The sequence below is a fragment of the Caretta caretta genome, chromosome 9 (assembly GCF_965140235.1).
Source record: "Caretta caretta isolate rCarCar2 chromosome 9, rCarCar1.hap1, whole genome shotgun sequence".
Classification (NCBI taxonomy): domain Eukaryota; kingdom Metazoa; phylum Chordata; order Testudines; family Cheloniidae; genus Caretta; species Caretta caretta.
Genome location: NC_134214.1, coordinates 4,391,719 through 4,402,300, shown reverse-complemented (window position 1 = coordinate 4,402,300; position 10,582 = coordinate 4,391,719).

Below are 10,582 nucleotides of genomic sequence, written 5' to 3'. Positions count from 1 at the left end.
GTATTGTGCATCCATTGAGTCAGGAGGCTACATTGACCAGCAGTATTTCTTTGTTCTTTTCTCCTCACAGTCTGTTTTTCTCTTGTGACCCTTCCACACGTCGTGTGCGGGGGGCAGGGACAGAGAGAAAATTACTGCCGTAAATAGATCCTGAATAGCAGAAGATCAAAATAGACAACCTCTGGCTTTGCTGGATGAGTCACTGCCGCAGCAAGGGTTGTAAAAAAACAAAACCAAAAAAACAAGTGTGTGGACCCTAGTTAGCATTAGCACTCAGGCCTGGAGAAGGAAATAACAGCTCAGGGAGGAGATTCTGACATTTAGGAACTTCAAAGAAACTTTAAAGACGAGACAGAAAGGCTAAGTGAATTCTCAGGAGGATTACTCAAGAGCTGGCTGCGGTGTACTCCTTGGTCAGTAGCAAAGCTATTGTGGAATTATTTCAACAGCAGAAGTTTGATTTCTCAGCAGATGCCGGCTCACATGGAGAAAGTCAATTGGTCTCCCGGAGCCATCATTCCCGGTATCTTTGCATGGCTTCTCACCTAGTGACGTAAGCAGGCATTTGGGGCAACACGGTTGTGCAATGTGTAGGCTGGAATGTATGTGCCCCCCCCCCCCCCTGCGAGGTGTAATCATGTGTGTCACAGACCTGGGTTGCCAAACACCGAGTGAAGGCACAGCTCCGAGAGGGCCGGGGGCTTTGCTTTTGGAGCAGGATTTGGTGCATTCTAGCACTAATGCTGCCATAGACTTTTGAGTGACCGTGGTATGTGGGCAAGGAAAATATCAGTTCCTAGATGGCTGCATATATGTTAGATAATCCTTAGTCCTGCCTTGAGTGCAGGGGACCGGACTACGGGGCCTCTCGAGGTCCCTTCCGGTTCTTTGATTCTGCAGGTGCAGCCAGTAGAGCCTCCTATAGCAAAAGTTGCCTACCTTGTTCCATGATAAGCTCCTGTTTTCAGTTGCCTATAATTTTCCCAAACATTCACCGTTTGCGCTGGAATTTTCCATGCTGGGTGTCTACCTAATGCGGAATTGTTTTGGAAACCATAGAATCCTAGAATATCAGGGTTGGAAGGGACCTCAGGAGGTCATCCAGTCCAACCCCCTGCTCAAAGCAGGACCAATCCCCAAGTAAATCATCCCAGCCAGGGCTTTGTCAAGCCTGACCTTAAAAACCTCAAAGGAAGGAGATTCCACCACCTCCCTAGGTAACCCTTTCCTGTGCTTCTCCTCCTAGTGAAAAAGTTTTTCCTAATATTCAACCTAAACCTCCCCCACTGCAACCTGAGACCATGAAAATGTCAGGTAAAATGGTTCAGCCATTTCTGAAAACCAGGCTAGCAAAAAGTATGTTGTTTTCTTCATGTTCAAAAACTCTTACAAACATTTTGTCGAAAAGTTTTAGCAACCTTGTTTTGGAGCAGGGGCTTGAAATTTGGCAGGGGGAGTTGCTCTGGTGTCATGGATGTGCCTTTTCTCATCTCTATAAACATTCACCCAAATTTCTAAGCCAAAAAAAGCATAGTTCGTGCATGCTCGGGATGGGTTTGTTAGAGTTTGGGTGCTAAATTCTCTGAAGATTCTATCTACATTGGGCATGCTCCAGCACAATGCTGTAGGGGCTGAGCAGGAATTCCCCAGAAATTACTCCTCCCAGCTGTGGGAGCCACTGTAGCAGTGGGTCCTGGCACCAAGAGGAGGGACACACACTCTCTTATGCTCTGAGTCTTGTACATTGGCCAAATTTGGGCACGAAGGCTCATCCATGATGTCACATCAGCCCCTGCTGCCAAATTCCAAGACTCTGCTCCAAAGCAAGGAGTTGCCAGAGTTTCTCAATGAAACCGTTGCATAAATTTTTTAACTTGGGCAAAATAGTGTATTTTTCCCATTTCAGGCTGATGTCCTGTGAAACCAGTAGCATGGACTCATGTGATTAAAGACTGTATCATCACGTACATGCCCAAGAGGGGCAAATTAAGGTTGCACAGGCAACCTTAATACTGGCATTTCTTGTCTTTTGAGTGCTTGACTTTTCAACCTTAATATTCTTTTAACACCTTTCTGTGGGGATGTAATTATAATATATAATCAACCTGTGAATTGAACCAGGACCTCAAATCTGCAGAATTTCAGAGGGATAAAAACCAAGCCCTTCAATCCAAAACACGTTTCTGGGGTTTTGGTTCTGTGATGCACTTACTGCTTGACCTCTCTGCTGAGCCTGCAGATGTGGTCCCAGCAGTGCTGATGAAATTGTTCTCTGGACACCTGTCCATAAGGAGCAAGTCTGAAGCCACGCAGCTCCGTCCAGCTGGCTCTGACCTTTGGTTACTCCAGTTGTAAGCAAAAGGTTCCATTTCTTCCATGAACGCTTCCAGTTGCATGTCTGATATGTCACTGGGCTTTGGGCCGGGCCTGCGTTTCCTCCGTCTCTCTCGCGCTCCTTTTGCGTTTCCGTTTCCCACCACAGCTCCCCTGCCGACAGCCACCTGATCCCCTGGTCTCTTAGTCCCTGAGCCACCTTCCCGCTCTTTCCCTTGGCCACCTTCATTCAGTTCTGAGGGAAAAGCCGAAGCAGGGCCGGACCACCTGGCCCTTGGTCACTAGGCCATGCTGCATGGCAGTTACCAGCCGAATGTACTGTGCACACGAATGCTTTACCGAACTCAGACGGGGTCTGTCTTTCAGTGATTTTCTTGCTCTCCATCCATTTTCTCATGTGTATTTGGCTAAGGCTCAACTCAAGGTCAAGTTGCCTGGCCTGGTTTCTAGTAAGAATCTTGGGCGCCCTCTTGACTCCCCCCTAGTCTCTCATCATTAGACCCTTTGCTTCTAGGTGGTACCGAGTTGTATATGTTGTCACAGCTCACTGCTATGGGCAGATACTCTTCAGCAAATAGCCCTGGGCATAGCCTGCAGTATCCAAGCCGAGAGAGGTGTTTAACTTTACCAAGTTCTTGCCATCGGGTTACAGGCACTGTCAGAAACACTGATTCCGTGTACTGTCATCTTGCCCTTCTGCCAAGTAGGTGTATGTTACTGTTCCCGCTGGGAGTTTGGCCACTGTATAGCCCAGAACGGGCCACTCTGGTCACCTAGTGTGTCCTCCTGTAACACTGGTGATAGGACTTCTCTGAAATCATGTGCATATAAGGCCTTAATTCTCCAGTGTCCTTAACCATGATGCCCATCTACCACTGCTTCGGTTGCTGGAACCAACCCAGTAAAACCTTTGGGAGTACCCACTGGGAGTCCCGTGTGTCCTTAGCTAGAAGGGCTGTAACTAACCGAGGTGAGGCAGGGAAGTGTCCTTGCACCACGGCCCTGAGGCTTCTGCTGGGGATGGGGTGGGAGGCACTGGGGGCTTCCCCCACCTGGCGGCTTCTGCCAGGGATGGGGTCAAGGCCCGCTCAGGGGGAGTGACTCCCCTTGTCCTGTGGCTTCTGCAGGGAACAGGGACAGGGTCGGGGGGGGGGGGGGCTTCCCCTGCCCTGCCCACCCAGCGCTGCTGCCAGGGAACAGGGTTGGGGCACAGGGGCCTCCCCTCCCCCGCCCGCCTCGTGGCCAGGACTCCGGGCTTCAGCAAATTGTTTCTGGGGCCCCTGGGCACAGGCCCCATTGGCCCCATGGCTAATCCACGGCTGTGCATGGCCACAGCCACCATCGTTGGGAAATCTCCCTGAAGAGTTGGGCCTAGGACTCTGATCCGTTAGTTTCAATCACAGCTGAGCTGAAGATCTTCACTTAGCAGGCAGCAATCATAGGTCTGTGGTCTCCTCTGCTCCTCGTCATTAGCGGCCAATATTACAGATAGACACACAAGGCTAACACATTCAAACCTCACACCCCTTGGTTAGGTTAAAAAATGTCTAAGTACCACATGCATCCAGCTCCTCTTATCTGAGTCTTTTGGATTCAGGCTGCTGATTTGCACTGGGAGGATCCGGTGTTTCCTATCTACTCAGTGGGGTGATATTTCTTTGCAGTCCTAATAAGTGCATTCATGCTTGAACTTCCTGAGGTGAATGGCACCAAAAGGGCTGGCAGTCTTGGGAGATCTTGCTTTTCACTGGGTGCTCAATATTGTACCCAATCAGTTAGGCCACGTTTTAGTCACAGAATTTTAGTAAAAGTCACGGACAGGTCACGGGCAATAAACAAAAATTCACGGGGGCCGGTGACCTGTCCATGACTTTTACTATATACCCCTAACTAAATCTTGGGTGTTCTGGGGGTGCTGCTGATGCTGGGGGCAGGGGCACCGGGGCTGCTGGTGCTGCGGGGGGCCTCCGGGGCGGGGGTGCCTAGAAGTGCCACGGCTGGCAGGAGGTGGCCTAGAACCGCTGCCGCTGGTCGCTGCCAGCCCCGTGACCGCCGCTGCCAGCCCTGGTGCTGCCGGTGCCGCTGGCAGAGGGTACCCCGTGACCGCCGTTGTTGGTGGGGTAGGGTGGCTGGCCCTGGGGTCAAGCACACCTGCAGGCTGCAGAAGCCCTGGAGGTCCTGGAAAGTCAAGGAATCCGTGACTTCTGTGACTGACTTGCAGCCCTACCAATCAGCAATGGTGCTGTGCTCGTGGTAAGCTAGTTCATTAGCTAAAGTGCTGGAGTCGATTCCCATCCGGCACCCTGTGGGGGAGAAGAGGAATAAAACCCAACTAGCTCAGAATCAACCGCAGAGTCGACTGTCTCCAGTTTGGAGGCCGAGGTAACTCAGGGGAAAATCAAATCGACCAAATTTATAAAAAACAAACGAAGGGCTTGTCTACACTGTCACTTTCCAGCGCTGCAACTCTCTCGCTCAGGGGTGTGAAATAAATAAATTAACCCCAACAGCAGCGCCAAAGGAAAAGAAAGTTGAGATTTTTAAAATGGAACACAGTGTGATGTCCTTAACAACCAAACAAACGAGCTTTGATGTGAACATCCAGTTCCAGCTGTGAACAGAACTTTGCTTTCATATCTTCCACGCAGCTCGACTTCGGCTTCCTCAGCTGTGCTGAAGCCGGGTCAGGCAGCAGCTACTCCCCAAGCCAAGGGCAGGCGGAGCAGCTGCAGTGTGGGGAGCTCCCGGCCCAGTTCTCCCCACAGCTTGCTGGCTTTATTCTAGCAGCCCAGAGCCGGGGCCCACCTCCTTCCTTCCTCCAATCTTTCCTGCCCTGAAAAGGTGCGGCTTTGCAGGAAGGGACATCTAAGGTGGTGTGTTTCTTTCCCTGGTCTGTAACGAGGGACTCTCCGTGATCCGCTCGACCAGGGGGATGGATCTGAAATGCACCAATAGCCTAGCACCACAGCTGACAGACGCAGATAGAAAGCCAGCTGCAAAACAGGGCACTACCTTCCATGGAAACTTACAAGGGAACACACTGCACATGGAACTGCTGTTACCTCCCTTGAAACGGAAACTGCTATGGGTGCATTCATCCTTGAGTAACCTAGAACATTGTAATCTGTGTCTGGGTAGAAATATGGGAATTTATACTGGCATAGACTCCTGTCTGGTATCCTGGCTCTGCAGTAGCTGGTAACATACTTTGGACAAAAATGATGTCATTTTCCCACCCTTCCCCTCCCCACATAATGCAGCTGGCTAATTGTGCACCATCATACATGATGTGTGTGTGGGGGGAGGGGGTGCTTCCTTCCTGACCCCAGCGGTGATTGGCTGATGCCCTGGAGTATGAGGTTAGGTAACACTTCTCTTTGCTCTAGTAGCTACAAAGATTATTAATGGCTATAAAACGATCCAGCCAAGTATTTGACTTGGTGACTTTCAGTGGCAGTGAATCCTGCAGGTTGTTCTGTACGCTGTGTGTGGGGGGAATACTTTTCCTTAGGCTTAAGAGGAAGACACAAATACCACATAATGATGCTAACTGTCTAACACTATCCCACCCGGACGGGGAAGGATTTCTTCCTGATCCCACCTGGCAATCAGCTTATTGCCCTGCAGCTTGAGGATTGTGTTTCGGTAAATCATTTTTGTTCATATGGTTTCATTGGGGTTTTGAAATATGTTTGTTCTAATTATTACTGTATTGGTGCCCAGGGAGGGTGCTGGGCTGCTAACCCTGGAGAACCCATACAGCCCCATCAAAAGCAGCAGCCATGCATGCCATCCCTCTACCACCCTGGCATTGTGCCTCGGGGGCAGGGCAGTTTGGCCTTCATGGCCCAGCCAGTCCTTGACCTCCCTGAGCAGACTGCTGAGAAAGAGGCCAGCGGGTACCAGTTGAACCATGACGTGGGTTTTTGTGATGTGGAACCCTTGCCCCCTTGGACTGAGGCCCCCACACTATTTCCTGCCAGCTGCTGGAGGAGTTCTTGGTGTCCACCAGCCTAGGCTGATTCCAAACCATGAACCTAGAGGACAACATATAAGCTGCATGGCTCAGAGTCTAGATAAGGCAGGAGCCATTCAAATCCAGAAGACACCAAATACACAGTCTATGAAGCTCCAGCAAAATTACAACCACTGACACAAACTCTCCCAGCTGACACCTTTCTCATCATGCTCTGACATGATTTCCAAGGAATATAATTTCCAAGGAGTAAATTCCCCTCCTCTGACTGCATTTACACGCTGGCTGTCAACTAACAAGAGCGGCTCTTGACAGCACTGATATTGCTGTTTGTATCATCAGGCGACTACACGTCTGTCTAGGATTAATAATTTGACTAACAACTCAAGACAATTATTATTCCTATTATTATTTCGCCCTGGCAAACAAATCCTGCAGCTACTTTCTCCTGCCATCCGCTCCAATTTTCTCTGGAAAGCCAATGATCTTTTTTCCCCCCAACAGTTCTGCCATACTCCCCCACATCTTGTAAACTTTACAGTCCCCCATGGCATCTGTGTGCAGTGAACTGAGCTGTTGAGACTAAATGTAATTTGCAATCAAGCTTCTGTTAACATACAAATGTACCGGCTGGTCTCCTGCAATATGGATTCTCATTCTGTCTAGCATATGGTAGCATTAAATCCAGTCCATGCAATGTCTCTTGTTACCAAGTTGTCAATCCTGGTGGAGTGGAGAATCCTAAAACAAGCACATGAGAAACATATTTTGGGAATAGGCTTCCCCCGGCAGAGCTTGACGGGAGCTGTCCAAAGAGATACTTTGTGCCTTGAAAGGAACTAGCTGTCAGCCGCCTAAAGCAGGGTCGTGAAACCGATTCAAACGCTGATGCAAATGCCTTGTACTTCCTGAGACAGGTACTGCAAAGGGGGCGAGGAGGGCTAGATGCAAGTGAGTTCATTATTACCAAGTTAAAAAGCTGGAAGCTGCTTCCCCTTCTGCCAGGCTTGATTCAGGAGTTCCTGGCCTAGTCTGGGGTACACAGCCAATATTTACATAAAGCCTTGGAATAAATGTAGGTTAAACAGGGAGAAATATGTCTGAGTAGGCAAAAAAGGCTTTTATTCACTAAGCAGATAATACGAATGTCATTCCAGTTCTGACTCTTCATAGGATGCTTACAGAAATCCCTTCCTTCCCATTGCCTTGTAAGTGGTTTTGTTTTTTTTTTATTTTGCATCGTTAGCATTGTTAATAATTCAGCGTGTTTTCTCACTCTCTGCTCTGACGGCCGTTCTCCTCTCTTCACTCTCTCTGGAGCTCTGAGGGGTTTCGGCCCTAGCAAAAGAGATGGAAGCTGGACCCTGTAAGATGAGCCCAAACTAAGAGCTCCCCTTCTGTCCCGTCCCAACCCCCCTCTGAAATGTGGGGACGTTGGCATTTGAAGCTGAACTTTGCAGTTCAGCCCTGTTCCTCAGGGTTGCATGAAAAACCTTGGCGCCCCTAATCTGTACTCCTGTTACGGAACTGCAAGTTCTTCCTTAGTGACCTGAGTCTTCCCCTTTGGAGACCCCTGCAGTTAAAACCTTGGCCCACATGACAATGAGAGGTTTGTGTCTAGCGGGCCCCGATTCAGGTCAGCATCCTTGAGCACCAGCTTCAATCTCAATGACATCAACAGGCTTTAAACATGAGCATAAAGTTATGCATGTGTTTCATGACTATATTGGCTGAACCACGTGCTAAAGTAATTTCCTGACTCAGAGCTTTAGCTCACTTAATTGTGAACCACTGTAGCCTGTGGGTGGGTTTCTCCTTGCCCACAGGGTGTCACGTTGTGCCTTGTACCATGAGGCTAGCCCTTGTTGGTCAGATTGAGCCTGGCTGATGTGACTGCAGAATGTCTTAGCTGTGCGAATGTCTACGACCCGACCTTCTTTTCTGAGAGGTACGAAGTGATTTGCCTCAATAGCATCCAGACGGGCTCTGTCCCAGTTATTTGTTTCTCTGGTAATCATCCACATATTTATGGAAGAAAAAAATGCATTGGAATAACTGTGGTTTTGCAAAGGAAATAACTGGAGAGAAAGCATCTGAAGAGGGAAGAGGAGCATTTTTAAAAAAATAAAAGAGGCATTTTCTTTGTTATGAATCTCTATCTGCAGGTTGGGTGGTCTGAGATCTTTATCTTTGCAGGACCGCTGCCCTTTGCCTCGGTCGCGTAGGATGGACAAAAGCAGCATGCCTGAGGTTCTGATTGCAAACTCCACGGGTGCTGCTGGTGCTTTCCATGGAAATATCGGCCGACCTCAGCCCCCGCGAGTTTGCTTGCGCTGTCTGGCAGAGTCCAGCGTTGATGCCTTGGATTTCTGCCCAGACTACCCTCCCAGCCCTGAAAAGCCAGTGGCCTGAGCACTCGTAGTTCCCATGGACATTGACTGCTGTCCTACCCCTTCCGCCCAGTGGTGGGTGCTTAGCATCTCAGGCTGCTTGTGTGCCTGTCCCCTGTGGCACTCACTTGAAAGAGCCCCTGGTTATGTCGTGCCCTTGTTGTTATAAGTGGGCACCTCTCAGAGTGGAAGCTCTAGCTGCCGGTACTTCAACCTTGTGTCACGGGTTTTGGCTGGCCAGAGTCTAAACGGCCCAACAGAACCACTTTCCATGATGAATTCTGGGTCCTGCCTCTGTTCTGGCCTCAGGAACCCACCATTGCCTGCTTTCAATTCAGCTGAGCATGCGCTGACTGACACCGGAGGTTAGGCTGGTCCGAACCTCACCCATGGAAAGCCAAACCCCCCGGCCCTTCCTGGGGCACAATGGGGTGTGTTCACTTGTCATCTGTGCATGTTAGGACCAATCCTAGGCTAATCCCACAAGGTTTGGAGGCTGAGGTTGGATGAGCAGCCTGAGGTCCTGATGCCCCTTCAAACGCTGAGCTGATGGCTTTTGAGTGGCCTGGGAAACATTTGCACGTGTCTGCCCAGTCCCTAGTGGACACTGGCAAACTCACCCCTGAAGCTGCTACTAGCTGGAACCCTTTAGTCTGCGGGCTCAGCAGGGAGGCTGAGAGGTGACTGAGGTAGGAGGAATAAACTCCTGTCTCACTCCTAGGGGGGTTGCTGCAGGATAGCTACTTTGGTGGAATATTTCCGCTGCTGCAGTCCATGCTGTACCAGACTTCTTGGAGAGAAAAGTTCATCCGTTTTTGGACTGCCAGTCCAGCTTCTTTCATCAGCACAAATTTCCCTGAAAACCTCCTAGAAAGAGAAGCACTGGGTCGACAATAGAAAGGGATTACAATGCTGACATTCACCTGCCTGCATCAAAGCATGATGCAATGAAAAACAAAGCAGCAGGTATAGAGGAAGTGCATTAAAAGCCAGGAGTTTAAACTTGGGACTTTCTAAAGAGCCAATGAATTTGGAAAGGGGAAGTTAGATGCAGATTCCTGGAGAAAGGGGAACCAGATAATAGATAAAGACATTGCTAAGGAAGAACAGGATTGGTTATAGCAAAGGGCTGGTGCTTCTTCCCTATGTGATATCATCAAGGAAAACCACTTATGGTCCTGATCCAAAGCCCACTGGAGTTAGTGGAAAGACCTCCACTAACATCAGTGGGCTTTGGTTGAGATCGTAGGAAACTACATCACCAATTCTCCCAATCCAACATGTTTCAAAGCAACTTATAATAATGCCTCAAAACCACGTTGGAGGGCACATGGAGAAAGAGGATATGTTCTTTCATGTTGGTAGGACTCCCTTAGGGCACAGTTATTCTGGGAACAAATATTTAAGATCACAGGAACTAAGCAGCCAGAGGATACATTCCTTCTCTTATGGGGACTTACAGGGAAAGTTATGCCCCCCTATGCAAAATGCCACTTAGACCTCCTATCTTTTGGTGTCCACCAGATGCTCTATGGCTGGATTTTGGAAAAAGAAATCCCTTCACCCAGAAGTTTCTTCCTTGCTCTGTAGAATCCAAGAAACGAGTATTGGAGAATTATTGGACAGCCCAATATCAACGATCTTCTGACTTATATACAACCTAGCTTCTGTTTACAGAAGATGAAGGAAAGGACATCTTCACAGTAACCTGCAAAGCAGGCAAGGCTACATCTTCCATTGTGAGCTGATCTTCAATACACTGAGATATCAATTATTCAAAAAAAAAAAAGTATTTTCTGGGTCTGTAACTTCTGTTACAAACCTTAGGAAAGATATACAGACCTATGCTCTTAAGAGCTGGCTTGCTTGAGAAAGTGAGGAT